This window comes from Eriocheir sinensis, chromosome 25 (genome assembly GCF_024679095.1).
Source record: "Eriocheir sinensis breed Jianghai 21 chromosome 25, ASM2467909v1, whole genome shotgun sequence".
NCBI classification, from domain to species: domain Eukaryota; kingdom Metazoa; phylum Arthropoda; class Malacostraca; order Decapoda; family Varunidae; genus Eriocheir; species Eriocheir sinensis.
Window position 1 is genome coordinate 9,796,941 of NC_066533.1, and position 15,285 is coordinate 9,812,225.

General features: G+C 44.5%; 1 protein-coding gene across 4 annotated transcripts in view; it reads right to left on the reverse strand.

The window, feature by feature from the left end:
* Positions 1-8,224, reverse strand: part of LOC127003321 (calcium-activated potassium channel slowpoke-like) — a 168,037-nt gene extending 159,813 nt beyond the window's left edge. For all 4 annotated transcript variants that reach the window (XM_050869818.1, XM_050869822.1, XM_050869816.1 and 1 more), the window contains exon 1: positions 8,165-8,224. The gene's annotated coding sequence lies outside the window, so the exon portion shown is untranslated. The remainder of the gene's footprint in view (positions 1-8,164) is intronic.
* Positions 8,225-15,285: the final 7,061 nt, after the last annotated feature.

Genomic DNA, 15,285 nt, shown 5'->3' on the forward strand with positions numbered 1-15,285 from the left:
CAATATTTTGCTAGTCATTTATTTTCCATTACTCGCTCAAACTTTCAATGGCGGGCAATCTATTTTGACAGTTGCCCCCATTTTTCATCACTACGGAAATACCCAGGGCAGATAATAATTTGCTGGCGTGCGTACAAATTGGAATGAAGCGTACGAGTTGGCGGACAGTCCCTACTACGTCTTCATTAGCCAGACACATGGAGGGGTGACGTAACTATGAGAGGTCAGTCATTCCGGCGGTGTCTAAGCTAAGGTCAAAGGTCACTTCTCTCTGTACAAGGTGGTTATGAGCTCATCCTCCTCTCTTGTATCTATTTTTATTTTCGGTTATTTTTTTATTTTATGTATTTCTGGATATCTTTTTTTTTATTTATTTCCCGCGCTGACGTGATGCGACCCAGAATTTCACGCAGACATAAACGAATTGCGGACTTGTCATTAATCTCTCTCTCTCTCTCTCTCTCTCTCTCCTATCCTTTTTATTTTATCCTTGCACTCTCAGCACTAAAAAAACATATAAACCCGGATCTTTCCAGCAAATCCTCCATCAGTTTACGTTCCTTCCATTCCCTTTATGACACGAAGCAAATGCAGACAGACAGACGGAGAGACAGACAGAATGAAAGACAGATAGACAGACAGCCAGGCAGACAGACAAACACGCATAAAAGTTAATAGCTGTGTTATGGCTTTACGTTACATTACAGCAGAAATATCCCTCAGGACGGAGATGGCGATTGTAACACACACACACACACACACACACACACACACACACACACACACAGTCAACACTCCCATCATGCACTACAAAGCCTGTTCTTTTGTTCTAAGCCGCGCAGCCTTTATTGCTTTACTTCCCGCCCCCCGCGCCGGGCCTGGGTGGCGGGGGTTAGCGTTGGCGGGGGGTTAGTGGCGGGTTAGGGGAGCATTTAGTGTTAGTCAGGTGAGCAGAGTTAGTGTCATGGCGCCGCGCAGGGACGCCACTGTGTCATCCAGGGACAGCCTCCTGCCGGCAGCCTGCACGCCGCGAGCCGCCCCGCGCGACGACTAACTACTTAAGCCGTGTGTCGAGCCTTGTTTGTGCCGCCGCCGAGCACCGCCGCGTGAAGGACGCCGCGAGGAAGCACCTCAGGCTGCGGCGGGCAACACCTCAGTGTGTGTGTGTGTGTGTGTGTGTGTGTATATATATATATATATATATATATATATATATATATATATATATATATATATATATATATATATATATATATATATATATATATACACGTGTATATATTTATAAGAAAAGTGTTTCGTCATTCTCCTAGTATCCTCTTTTGTCCTGAGTCGTGTGCAGCAGACTTTCGTCCCTTGGCGTGGCTGATTTTATTAAAATTCTTGACATTTGCCGCGGCGGGCCGGGCCGGGCGGGTCATCATCCTGGAAGCGTCGGGGGTCACCGCCATCCTCTGCCTGGCTGGCTAGCTGCGGCGCGGCTGCCGGTGCAGCATAAGGGAAATATTTATTAAGGCTATGAGAGGCTTCCCGGCCGTCCCTTGAGGCGTCTCGGCCGCTGTGGACGAGCCGTGGAAACGTTTAGACTTCCGAGCGGCGGTGGTGCCGCAGCCTCGGCGGACGCGGCGGCGGGTGGCGGCGGGCGGCGGCGGGCGGCGGGCTCCAGTCCTCCTGGCGACACCCGCCGCCGCCTCGCCGTGGCCGCGGCGGGACACGCGCGGCAGTCGCGGCGCCACTCAGCCGTGGTCGCCACACGAGGGGCGTCGCTACATATTTTCCCGTAATATTAACCGTCGCTGCAGCGGAGCGTGACATCCGCGCACCGCCTCACTGGAGCCACTCTTTCCTAACGCTCGTGCGGCAATAATCACAGACGGGCGATTATGGCCGCGGCGAGGAGGAGGAGGAGGAGCAAGAAGAGGGAGAGGAAGAGGAGCTGCCCTACTCTGGTCCTGGACAACAAGAGGAGCCGGAGGAGTGCGGCTACACAGGGTAGTGGTGGTGGTGGTGGTGGAGGGCAGCGTCTTCAAGCTGACCCTCGGCGTGGTGGTGGTGGTGGTGGTGGTGCAGGGGTGAGTGTGATTGTGTTTGTGGAGGGACGTGACTGACGAGAAGGGAGTGAGGGGGAAGAGGAGGAAGAGGTGGAATAGGAAGTGAGGAGAGAGTAGGAAGCGGAAGAGGAAGAGGAAGGAGAGGAGGAGGAGGAGGAGGACGAGGTGACGTGGCGGGTTAACATTATGATGCCCTCGGAAGGAGACGATGAAGATAAGGACGACGGAGGAGGCGAGGGAGAGAAAATATACTAAAACGAGGAGGAGGAAGATGAGGAGGAGGAGGAGGAGGAGGAAGGATATTGAAGACTTGAAGAAAGGAGAGGATATAAAGGACTAGGAGGAGGAGGAGGAAGAGAAGAATGACAAAGAAGATGGAGAAAAAGGAGGAGGAAAAGGGGAGGAGACGGATAATGGAAACGGAAGAAATGTAGGAGCAAGAAAAGAAAAGGAAGAGGGGGAGATAAGAAAAAAAAAGACGAAAAAGGAGAACAAGAAGAAAGAGGAGGAAACAGAGGCAAACACAAGAGGTCAAAGGTCACACAAAACTCAATCAATGGCTACGGTCCTTGAGGAAGAGGAAGAGGAGGAGGAGGAGGAGGGAGAAGAAGAGGAAGAGGAAGAGGAGTAACAGGAAGAACATAAACACAAGTACGGTAAAATTAAGGAAGCATAGCGAGGAAGGAGGAGAATTTATGGCCATCTGGCGAACACTTTCTAATATCATGCTTGTGTTCCTCTTCTATAAGGGTGAAAGTTGCCCGCTCTTCACCCTGGCGCGGTAGTAAGGGGAAGGGGTGAGGGGAAGGGGGAAGGGGGAAGGGAGGAGGGGAGGGGGGAAGGGGTAGGGATGAAGCGAAGAGGGAAGGGAGGAACGGAAGGGGGAAGAGGTGAGGGGAAGGCAGGAGGGAAGGGGGGAAGGGGAAAGGGATGAAGGGAAGAGGGAAGGGAGAAGGGAAGGGGAAAGAGGTGAGGGGAAGGGAGGAGGAAAGGGGGGAAGGGGAAAGGGAGGAGGGGAAGGGGTAGGGATGAAGCGAAGAGGGAAAGAAGGGGAAAGAGGGAAGATAAGGGAATGAGGGATAGGAAGGCAGGGGAAAGGAAGGAGAGACAAGGTAAGGGAAGAAAAAAGAAGGGGATGAGGGAGACGAAGTGAAAAAGGAGAACGGGAGAGAAGGATAGGAAGGAAAAAGAAGAGAGGGAAAGGGAGGAAAGGGAGATGAAGAGGGAAAATAGGAGTAAAGGGGAGAGGAAGGGGAGGAAGAAAAAAGCTGGGAAGAAGAGGACAAAGAGAGGAAAGAAGGAAGGGAAGAAGGAAGGGAAGGAAACCGAAGGGAATGAGGGAGAGGAAGAGGGTGAGGAAAACGGGTAAATAGGAACGGAGGGAAAGAGAAGGGAGGGAGAGGGAGGAAAGGGAGATGAAGAGGGAGAGAAGAGGAAGAGGGTGAGGAAAACGAGTAAATAGGAATGGAGAGAAAAAGGAAGGGAGAGGGAGGAAAGGGAGATGAAGAGGGGAGAGGGAGAGGAAGAGGGTAAGGAAAGGGGGCAAATAGGAACGGAGGGAAAGAGAAGGGAGGGAGAGGGAGGAAAGGGAGATGAAGAGGGAGAACAGATTGAGAAAGGGGAAGGGGTCGGTAAAAAGAAGGAAGGGGAGGAAGGAAAAAAATGATGTGGGAAGAGGGGAAGAAATAAAAAGAGGATAGGAGGAGAGAGAAACGGACAGGAATAAGAGGGAAGAAGAGAGAAAGGGGAAGGAAGAAGAAAGAAGGAAGGGGAGGAAGGGAAAAAATGATATGGGAAGAGGGGAAGAAATAAAAAAGAGGATAGGAGGGGAAAGAAAGAGAGAGGAATCAGAGGGAAGGAGAAAGAAAAAGGAAAGAAGAAGAAAGAAATGAGAATGAGTAAGGAGAAGAATGAATAAAGAGGAGGCAAAGAGGGGAGAGAAAAGAAAGGGAGTTAAAGGAAAGGATAAGCCGGAGGGAAAGAGGGGAATGAAAGGGGAAGGTAAGGAAAAAAATAATGGAGGGGAGGGAAAGGGAAGGAGTAAGGGGAAAAATGAATGAAGGGGAAGGAAAGAGGAGAAAGAAAATGGAAGATAGTGATGAAAGAAGGAAAAGGAGAGATGGGAACGGTTAAGGAAAGAGAAGGATAAAGATGGGACAAGAAGAGGAAGGAAAAAAAATGATGAAGGGGAGGCAAAGAGGGGAAAGAAAGAGGATGGATAAAGAAAGATAAATAAAGAGGATAGGGAAGGAGTATGAAGGAAGAGTAAAGAGCAGAGGAAGAGGGTAAAAAAGGGGAAGGAGGGGAAAAAAATTAGGGAGAAGGGAGCAAGAGGGGAAAGGATGGATAAAGAAGGATAAATAAAGAGGATAGGGAAGGCACAGAGGGGAAAGAAAGAGGATGGATAAAGAAGGATAAACAAAGAGGATAGGGAAGGAGTATGAAGAAAGAGTAAAGAGAAGGGGAAGAGGGTAAAGAAAGGGGAAGGAGTAAGGAAAAATATTAATGAAGGGGAGGCAAAGAGGGGAAAGAAAGAGGATGGATAAAGAAGGATAAATAAAGAGGATAGGGAAGGAGTATGAAGAAAGAGTAAAGAGAAGAGGAAGAGGGTAAAGAAAGAAGGAGTAAGGAAAAATATTAATGAAGGGGAGGCAAAGAGGGGAAAGAAAGAGGATGGATAAAGAAGGATAAATAAAGAGGATAGGGAAGGAGTATGAAGGAAGAGTAAAGAGAGGAGGAAGAGGGTAAAGAAAGAAGGAGTAAGGAAAAATATTAATGAAGGGGAGGCAAAGAGGGGAAAGAAAAAAGGATGGATAAAGAAGGATAAATAAAGAGGATAGGGAAGGAGTATGAAGAAAGAGTAAAGAGAAGGGGAAGAGGGTAAAGAAAGAAGGAGTAAGGAAAAAGAGTGACGAAGGGGAGGGAGAGAGGGGACAGAGAGGTGAAGGCCTGGGCACTGCTGGACAAAGGAGGGCCATTAAAACATTTATGGTTAGTTAATGGGAGAGACAAAACGTGAATGGCACTGATGGTGGTCATGATGGGGGTGACAATGGCTGCGAAGGAGGGGGGGGAGGGAAGAGGGGAGGGGAGGGGAGGGGAGGGGAGAGGACGGTAAAGGGATGGAGGAACGAAGAAAAAAAGGGAACAAAAGATACAGAAAGGCGAGGAAGAGAAAAAGGAGGAGGTGCGGGGATGATGAATGAGAGCGAGATATACAAACAAGAATGAGGAAAGGAGGTCAAAGGGTGAGGAGGAGGAGGAAGAGAAAGAGGAGGGAAGATAAAGCAAGTAAAAATGAGGGATTAGGATAAATGATGATGATGAGGAGCAACACGAGAAGGAAGGGAAGGAGACGCAAGCAAGAATGAAGCATGAACGATACGGGACAAAGAGGAGGAGGAGGAGGAGAGGGAGGGGGAGAACGAGGGTTGTAAGAGACGCAAGCAACACAAGACTGACACACGAACGAGACACAACACAACACAACACACTGGACACACAACATGGAGAGGAGGAGGCGATCTAGGGGCACAGCGAGGAGGAGGAGGAAGAGGAAGACTAGGCAGCCTCTCTGTAGCCCTGAAAGAAACACTACAACTAGCTAGGTCGGTAAGGAGGGAAGGGGGGATGGAGGGGGGCAGGGGACTAACTATCTAATAAGGGGGACACAGGGGGGACACATGGGGGAGGGGGGCGGGCACATGGGTAGCGAGGACCCCCAAAAAACAGGGGTCCTTTGCCACTAGCTCCTGGGGCGACCACTGATGTGTGAGACGAGCAGGAGAGGCCCGCTTGTTCCCTCTAATCTAGCATGAAATAACAAACCAATGGCAATAAGGAACAGTAAAAGGTGCCAGACTACAGGGCAAGGCTGAGGCAGGGTCGGGGCATGCAGGGAGCTAGGGCGGACCACTGATGTGATAGTTGAAGCTGCTCACAGTAATCTTGACTTCCACCTTTAGAGTAAGAGCATATAAAGTCTCCCTAGTAAGAGAATCATAGTCTTTAACAGTGCAATGGTAACAATAACATAGAGAAACATAATCCAATACATCGTCAACTCCAGAAAATGGTTGGCTCGTCTCGCCACAAGACTAACCCTAAGAGTGATTAGCCTGACTCAACACTCACTGGCTCAGAGCAAGACAGAAGGCCAACCCTCACCTCCTAGGCTACTTCACCCCTACAACGGAACACTGCGGGGCGCTAAGGCAAAAATGGTTGTCTACGCTACGTCACTGCCGCTCTGGACCAGTGACCCAGAGCGCTCAAAGCCAAAAAACTCGAGACAGTGACAGTACCAAGAACCACTGACTGCGGGGAAGGGAGCTCAACAAAACGTCTACACCCGCGGGGCAGAACAAGGTGAAAACAAAAAGAGGGGAGCTGACACCGCCGCCGCCGCAGCCACCGCCACGCCGCCGCCACCACACACACGCAACACACGCAACACATTTACTTTACTGACCGTAGATATAAAGTTTAGCGCATTTCTATATGAGCAAACTTATTTTCAGCTATTTAGTTAGTTTAGTGACCACATTAAAAGTACGGTAATTAATAAAGAGCTGTATTTTTAGTGAATTTTTAGTGTATTAACCGCATTGAAGGTACAGCAATAAAAAAAAGATCGGTTTATTAATCAAGTGACCACAAAAAAAACTAATAACACAGTATACTTAAAGAATCAAGTGACTTAGTTTATCGACCTCACAGAAGGAGCAGTGAGTAGCGGGCTTTTTTTCACATTTGTTTCCTTTTTTTTATGCCTTTGAACTGACTCCTCTGCTGTATAAAAACAAAAACAAAAACCCAGCACAATTAAAGAAAAGCTGGTCAAAAACACAACGGTAGAGCTTAAGCATCACACCCAATACTGACACGTGAAAGAGAGCACGGCAAACAGTACAGTGGTCAGCTTCGATAATTGGCGACATCCTTTTTTTATGTCCTTGAACTGACTCCTTTCTTGTAAAAAAAAAAAAAAATTAAAAAAAAAATGGTAGAGCTTAAGCATCAGACCCAATACTAACACGTGAAAGAGAGCACGGCAAACATCGCGGTGGTCAGCTTCGATAATTTGGCGACATCTGAGGACGAGAAGCGAGCGCCGTGACGGACAAACAGCCAAAGCGTCACTCCGTCCGCCTGGTGACTCGGGCGGCCGATCACTCTCAGCAGCATCAAAGACTCGGCCACTGGCTGATGCAAAGGGATGATCAGTTCGTTATCCCACAGCTTTTTTTATTCTTCTTACATAACACAAAATTAGGGAGTTTTTAGTAAGATCTTTTATTTTACTGTATATTATGAAGTGATTTAATAAGTTCGCTCTCCGAAAACCATTAATTTAAGAACATAAGAACATAATAACGTAAGGAGTCTGCAAGAGGCCGGTTGACCTATACATGGCAGCTTCTGTACACTCAACCTCACCTTACCTCACCTCTTTCATCACACAAAACCAGGAGATATCTTAAGCTTTTTTTTTTTACTTCTTTTGAGTTATTTCAACCATCTGTTATTACTGTGCATTATTAATTGATTCAAGAAGTTTATTATTGAAGAGCCTTTTTTTTTCATCACTCAAAACAAGGAGGCATTTTGAATTTTGTTTACGTTCTTTTTATCTCTTTTTACTTTTTTCGTTAGACGTCATTTAATTGAGTGATTAAAAAGGTTTGCCATTTTACTTATCTTATATTCACTCACAACACAAATTCAATGGGGTTTATAAGTATTATCTCACTTTCATTATTTTTTTACACTTTTTAACAATACATTAACAAGCGTGCATTGTTTTTGCAATGTTTAATTTTTTACAAGCATCACAAAATCTGCATCTTTCGCATTTAACTTTCCCTTTCATCTTTCCTTTTAGTGCTGCATTACCGGGAGTGTCAAGAAGCAGTTTTCACTTTCTGTTCTTTTTTTTTTTACTTAACAACACATTAGTAAGAGTGTTTTTATTTTCTTCGTTAGTGTCGGGGTGGCGGGGAGGCGGGGACTGCGGCGGGGGCGGCGGCGGGCACCCAACAGGGGGAACTTAGGCGTTAATAATAACCGTAAGATAGGGTGAAAGGGGAGGGGGTTGCGGGAGGAATACTTACTTTGATGCATCAATGAAGTAGATGACCAGGGAGGCAATACTGAGGATGAACACCAGCACCACCTGGGGAGGAAAGGGGAGCCATTAGTGCACAGGTAAACACAGGTAGAAAGAAGATGCCAATAAAACTTTCTCCTGTAAACATGATAAGGTTGATGAAATGCAAACGTAAACAGTTCACCTATAAACGACTTTTCTTTTCCTATAAACAGTTTTTCTTTTCCTGTAAACAGTTCACCTATCAATAGTCCATCTATAAACGACTTTTCTTTTCCTATAAACAGTTTTTCTTTTCCTGTAAACAGTTCACCTATCAACAGTCCACCTATAAACAGGATATGACTAATGCATTGCAGAGGTTCAAGGTTTCAAATATTAGACAAAAAAAAAATAATAATCTTTAGTACAGTTCACCAATAAGCAAGATATGATGAATGTATTGCTGACGTTAAGGCACAAAATATTAAAGACAAAAGAAAAAACAGTGCCATTCAGAGTGTATATTGAGAACAATTTTTAGTACTACCTCTGAAAGAAGCGAGAAAGTGATTACTGCACAAACAAATAACAGGTGCTAATGACTGTATCGAATAAAATAAATAAATAAAAGTATGGTTCATTGTAATTAAACGTCAGGTCATAAATAAAATAAAAAATAAATAAAAAAAAAAAAAATCCATCCCATCAGCATCACTCGTTGATCAAAAAGGAAAATGATTACTAGACAGATAAACAAAAAAATAAATAAATAAATAAATAAATCAATAAAATAAATAAATTCTGATTGACTCGACGTAAAAAAGTCCAGAATAATAATAATAAAAAAAAAAGCATATCAGTTCATAGCAAGTCTCAGGTCAGGAAAGGTAGACACAGGTAACGTCTCCTCAGGTAAGACACGTAATATCCAAAAGGTTACGTCAAGTCCCAACACGTCGACACCAAGGCTGGTATTAAAAGACACTTTCCCATATCACATCAGCTATTTCTAAAGGTCAAAGAGGGGATCAGTCGGGTTCTAATGTGTTTTTCTTTAGGTTCATGGTACAGAAGAAGGGTCAGACTCTGCGTCACCAGATTGTCGTACTCAGCCTCTTATGTTTTCCGATTTCCTATCCAAAAACTGTCTCCTCCACTCCAATAACTACATTTATTTATAGTTACCGTTGAAAGGTTTAATTATTAGTGTTTTTTCGCTATAGATAAGTGTCCAAAAACGGTATATACCAGGGCTACTCAACTGGCGGCCCGCGGTCCGAATCCGGACCTTATGAGTGTTGTAACTGGACCCCAAGTTCCAGCAGTAGAAAAATATAACTGATTTACATGGTCCTGGTAGTGATAGATTCTTGCAAGTATATTTCCTTGCCTGACTGTAGGCCCTACAATCAGTCAAGGAAATACACTTGCAAGAATCCATCGCAAGGACTTTCATAATGTAAAATTATATTTTGCTACTCCTGGAGCTGGGGTCCAGCTACAATATTTAATCGGATCTCTGCATACATTTGTACTTGTCTAACTGGACCTTTGCTCATAATGGTTGAGTAGCCCTGGTATATACAATGGTGGATACGATAATCTGGCAACCCTGGTCAGACTACCACCAGGGTCATAAAACTACCCCTGGAAATGCCCACAACTCCTAAGAAAGCCTTGTCAAATATGTGTTCTTGGGCGGGGAAATGTCTCATAATACGACACAAAGCCCCGAATACCCAGACGCTTCCGGCTCTAACAACAACTACTTCCCAAGGCCACAAAGGAGATGAGTCGGGTTCTCATGAGCGTTTATTTACGTCCATGGTGCAGAGGCCTTGTCAGACTACCACTAGGCTCATAAAGCTACCCATAAAATTACCCCAGACCTCTACGAAAGCTTTATCAAATGTGGGTGTGTGAGCCTTGAAATGTTTGAATCTCTCTCTCTCTCTCTCTCTCTCTCTTCGTGTTCGACTTTTCATTTTCTACTTTTTCTTTGTTTTTGTTTTTGTTCTTCCTCGTTTCATCAAATAGATTCGCATTTCCTTTTATTCCCCTTCTTTATCCTTCTCTCTATTCCCTTTGCTTCCCTTCCTAAATATGATTCTAAAGGGTTGCAATTGGTCAAAAGGTTTCGTTTACATCTCCGTACTTTTCATCCCGCCATCACGAGACATAGATTTAAAGGGGTGCAAATTGTCAATAGGTTTCGTTCACATCTCCTTACTTCATCCCGCCATCACAAGACATAGCCTATAGATTTAAAGGGGTGCGTATCATCAAAAGGTTTCGTTCACATCTTACTTTTCATCCCGCCATCAAGAAACATATGAGGCTGTATTACTAAACATTTCGTCACCCAAGTTCACCTATTTGACAAGGCCTTCGTAGGAGTTGTGGGCATTTCCAGGAGTAGTTTTATGACCCTGGTGGTAGTCTGGCCCTTCTCCAGTACAATGAACCAAAAGAAACACTCATTAAAACCCGATTGACCCCCTCTTTGACCTTTAGAAACAGCTGATGTGAGAAGCGAAAGTCGAAGGATCGTATAATATGAGACTTCGCCGCCCAAGAACACATATTTGACAAGGCTTTCGTAGGAGTTGTGGGCATTTCCAGGAGTAGTTTTATGACCCTGGTGGTGACCTGACCTTCTCCAGTACCCGTGAAAGAAATAATAAAGAAATACTCATTAAAACCCGATTGACCCCCTCTTTGACCTTTAGAAACAGCTGATGTGAGGACCGAAAGTCGAAGGGTCGTATAATATGACACATCGCCGCCCAAGAACACCTATTTGACAAGGCCTTCATAGCAGTTTTGGGCATTTCCAGGAGTAGTTTTATGGCCCTGGTGGTAGTCTGACTCTTCTCCGGTACAATGAACCAAAAGAAACACTCATTAGAAACCGATTGACCCCCTCTTTGACCTTTAGAAACAGCTGATGTGAGAAGCGAAAGTGTCTTAAAATGCCGATCGTAGATTTAAAGGGGTGCATATCATCAAAAGGTTTCGTTCACGTCTCCGTACTTTTCATCCTGCCATCACGAAACATAAACATTTAAATGGGTGCAAGTTTTTAATAGATTTCGTTCACGTCATATAATTAATTTCCACCACGTAATCACTAAACATTCCACCCCCGTAACATCATCCACCTCTCACCACACGACAGGAAATAAAACAAGACCCATAACAGAGAGAAACAAATGGAAATATAAAGGAAATTCGAATCAGTTCTACGTACACTTGCTCTAAAAATTTGAAGCGTAAATATTTTGGGAACGTAAAAATATCCTAAACTTTTCGCATTTTTGCTTTTCTGAACCGAAATACGAAACTAAAGCAGAGAGAGAGAGAGAGAGAGAGAGAGAGAGAGAGAGAGAGAATAATAATAGGCAACTGGATAACAGAAATACAGACAGACAGACAGACAGACAGACAGACAGGCAAAATGACATACCCGTAATATTATTTAGGAAGCAGCTCTTTGGCCTAATTAGAATAAATAATTAGGTAGGATGTAGTTAAGAGCAGGATTTAAGGTTATTATTATTATTATTATTATTATTATTATTATTATTATTATTATTGTAGTGATTATTTTTACCCCGATTCCCCTTTATTAAAACTATCTCATCTCTTCATTCTTCTTCTTCTTCTTCTTCTCTCTCTCTCTCTCTCTCTCTCTCTCTCTCTCTCTCTCTCTCTCTCTCTCTCTCTCTCTCTCTCTCTCTCTCTCTCTCTCTCTCTCTCTCTCTCTCTCAGCAGCAGCAGGCGCCGGAGGGACACAGTGAGTCGCTAGTTCGGAGAAGAAAGAAGACAGAAGAAGGAAGAAGAAGAAAAGAAAAGAAGAAAGAAAAGAAAAAAGAAAAGCGAGACAGTTTACAGTCATTGAAACCCAGCTGGTCGTTGAAGAAGAGGAGGAGGAGGAGGAGGAGGAGGAGGAGGAGGAGAAGGAGGAGGAGAGAAGTGGGAGAAGAGAAAGTAAAAGAGGTGTATAAACAGGGAAAAGGAGAGGAAAGGAGAAACGAGGAATAGGAAAAGAGCAGAGAAGAGAAGAGAGGAGAGGAGAGGAGAGAAGAGGAGAGGAGAAGGGAGAAGAGTAAAAAGAGTAGAGAAAGAGAAGAGAGAAAAGGAAAACAAAGGAGGAAAAAAGAGAAAAAAAAAGGAAATGAGAGAGAGAAAGAAGAGAGAAGAGGAGAGATGAACAGAGGAGAGAAAGGGAGAAGTGAGAAGGAAAGAAAAAACGAAAAGGAGAAGAGGAGGAGAAAAGAGGAAAAGAAGGAAACGGAGCGACGGGAAAAGGAAGAGACGGGAAGGAGGAAGAAGAGAGGAAGAGGAAGAGAGAGAGGAGGAAAAAAATTAAAGGGAGGAAATTGACACGTAAGAGTGAAACGAAGGACAAAGAGCCAATAAAGGTCAAGGAATTTCTCTCTCTCTCTCTCTCTCTCTCTCTCTCTCTCTCTCTCTCTCTATCTTTATCTATCTATCTATCTATCTTTTCCCTTCGTATTATAATCTTTTTAATTTTCCACTTTTTTTCTTTTTTATGTTCTTCCTCGTTTCATCAAATAGTTTCGCTTCTCCTTTTATTCCCCTCCTTTATCCTTTTCTCTTTTCCCTTTGCTTCCCTTCCCTAATTCTACTTTAATTCTGTGTATCCAATTTTTCCCCTTTAATCTTCTTTTACTTCGTTCTCCCTCTCTACCTACCTATCTGTCTATCTATCTATCTATCTATGTATCTATGTATCTATCTATGTATCTATCTATCTATCTATCTATCTATCTTTCTGTCTATATCCTGTTCTCCCTCCTTTCCCTCCCTTTTTTCCTTCCTTTTTTCCCTTAACCTTACTAATAACTCAAGCCTTCTCCCTTTCTCTCTTCTCCCTCTCCCTCTTTCTCTCTTCTCCCTCTCCCTTTTACCTATTTCCTCCAAGGCAACTTCTCCCTCTCCCCCTCTCTGTCTGCCTCCTCTCTCTCTCTCACAATCACCCTTTCTCTCTCCCTAACTCTTTCTCCCTTTGTCCTCCCTACTTACTCCCACGCAAAGCCTCCATTCCCCCCTCCCTTCTTCTCTCTCTCCCTCCTCTCCTCTCCCTTCTCCTCCTCTTGTCCTCCCTACTTACTCCCACGCAAAGCCTCCATTCCCCTCACCCCCTGTCTCCCTCTCTCCTTCTCTCCCTTTCTTTACTCTCTCCCTAACCTTTGTCTCCCTTTCTCCTATCTTCTCTCTCCTACCCAACTTTACCCTCTCCCTCCTCTCTCTCCTTCCCTCCCACCTACGCATTCCTACGCCTCTTTTTCACAAACCGGATATAAAAAGGAAGAACGGAGCCAGCAAAAAAGTTTAAATCCAGGTCATATTTTAGGCAGGTGTTTCAAGTGGAATCTCTTTAAGCCATTACCTGATTACCTGGCCTAATGGTTAGACACACCTTTCCACTTCGGGCCTCGGCGGCGGTCCAAGTCTTACTACCATTACCAACGCTGATATTATATTATTATTTCGGGCTAATGGAAAGATGCGAAGGCGGTCATTTGTATCTGGCAACGCTGGTGACGCTTAAGGAGGATTAATGAGGGGTGCTGGTGCTGTTGTTGTTGTTGTTGTTGTTGGTGGTGGTTGTGGTGATAGTGGTGGTGGTGGTGGTAGTAGTAGTAGTAGTAGTAGTAGTATTCGTGGTGGTAGCAGTTGTTGTATTGGTAGTAGTAGTAGTAGTAGTAGTAGTAGTAGTAGTAGTAGTAGTAGTAGTAGTAGTAGTAGTAGTAGTAGCAGTAGTAGTAGTAGTAGTAGTAAAACATCGGATACAATAACACTAATAGGAACATAAAAACAACAACATACACATAATAACCGTAATAATAATAATAATAATGATAGTAATAATGATAGGAAGTCTCATTTATTTTCATTCCTGGCTTGAAAATTGCCTCACTTTCTCTTCATTTTCTCTCATTTTCATATTCACGACTCAGGTTATATATTTCAATGGCATTCTTTACGTGTATACTTGCATTCTTAATTAACCTGTAAACTCCCAGCATCACAATCACCACTGCCACAACCAACAACAAGAACAACGAGGATCATACATCATCATCACAGTCACCACAACAACCACACCACCAAAAACAACAAGAAGAACAACCAATCTCACCACCACCACCTCCACCAGCACCACTACGACCACCGCCAACACCACAAACAACAACAACAAGAACAAAAAGAACAACCAGCAGCATACACGATTATCACCACAACAACCACACCACCACAAACGACAAGAAGAACAACCAACCTCACCACCACCACCTCCACCAGCACCACAACGACCATCGCCAACACCACAAACAACAACAACAACAACAAAATGAACAACCAGCAGCATACACGATTATCACCACAACAACCACACCACCACAAACGACAAGAAGAACAACCAACCTCACCACCACCACCTCCACCAGCACCACTACGACCACCGCCAACACCACAAACAACAACAACAACAACAAAAAGAACAACCAGCAGCATACACCATTATCACCACAACAACCACACCACCACAAACGACAAGAACAACAACCAACTCACCACCACCACCTCCACCAGCACCACTACGACCATCGCCAACACCACAAACAACAACAACAAGAACAAAAAGAACAACCAGCAGCATACACGATTATCACCACAACAACCACACCACCACAAACGACAAGAACAACAACCAACCTCACCACCACCACCTCCACCAGCACCACTACGACCATCGCCAACACCACAAACAACAACAACAAGAACAAAAAGAACAACCAGCAGCATACACCATTATCACCACAACAACCACACCACCACAAACGACAAGAACAACAACCAATTCACCACCACCACCTCCACCAGCACCACTACGACCATCGCCAACACCACAAACAACAACAACAAGAACAAAAAGAACAACCAGCAGCATACACGATTATCACCACAACAACCACACCACCACAAACGACAAGAACAACAACCAACCTCACCACCACCACCTCCACCAGCACCACTACGACCATCGCCAACACCACAAACAACAACAACAAGAACAAAAAGAACAACCAGCAGCATACACCATTATCACCA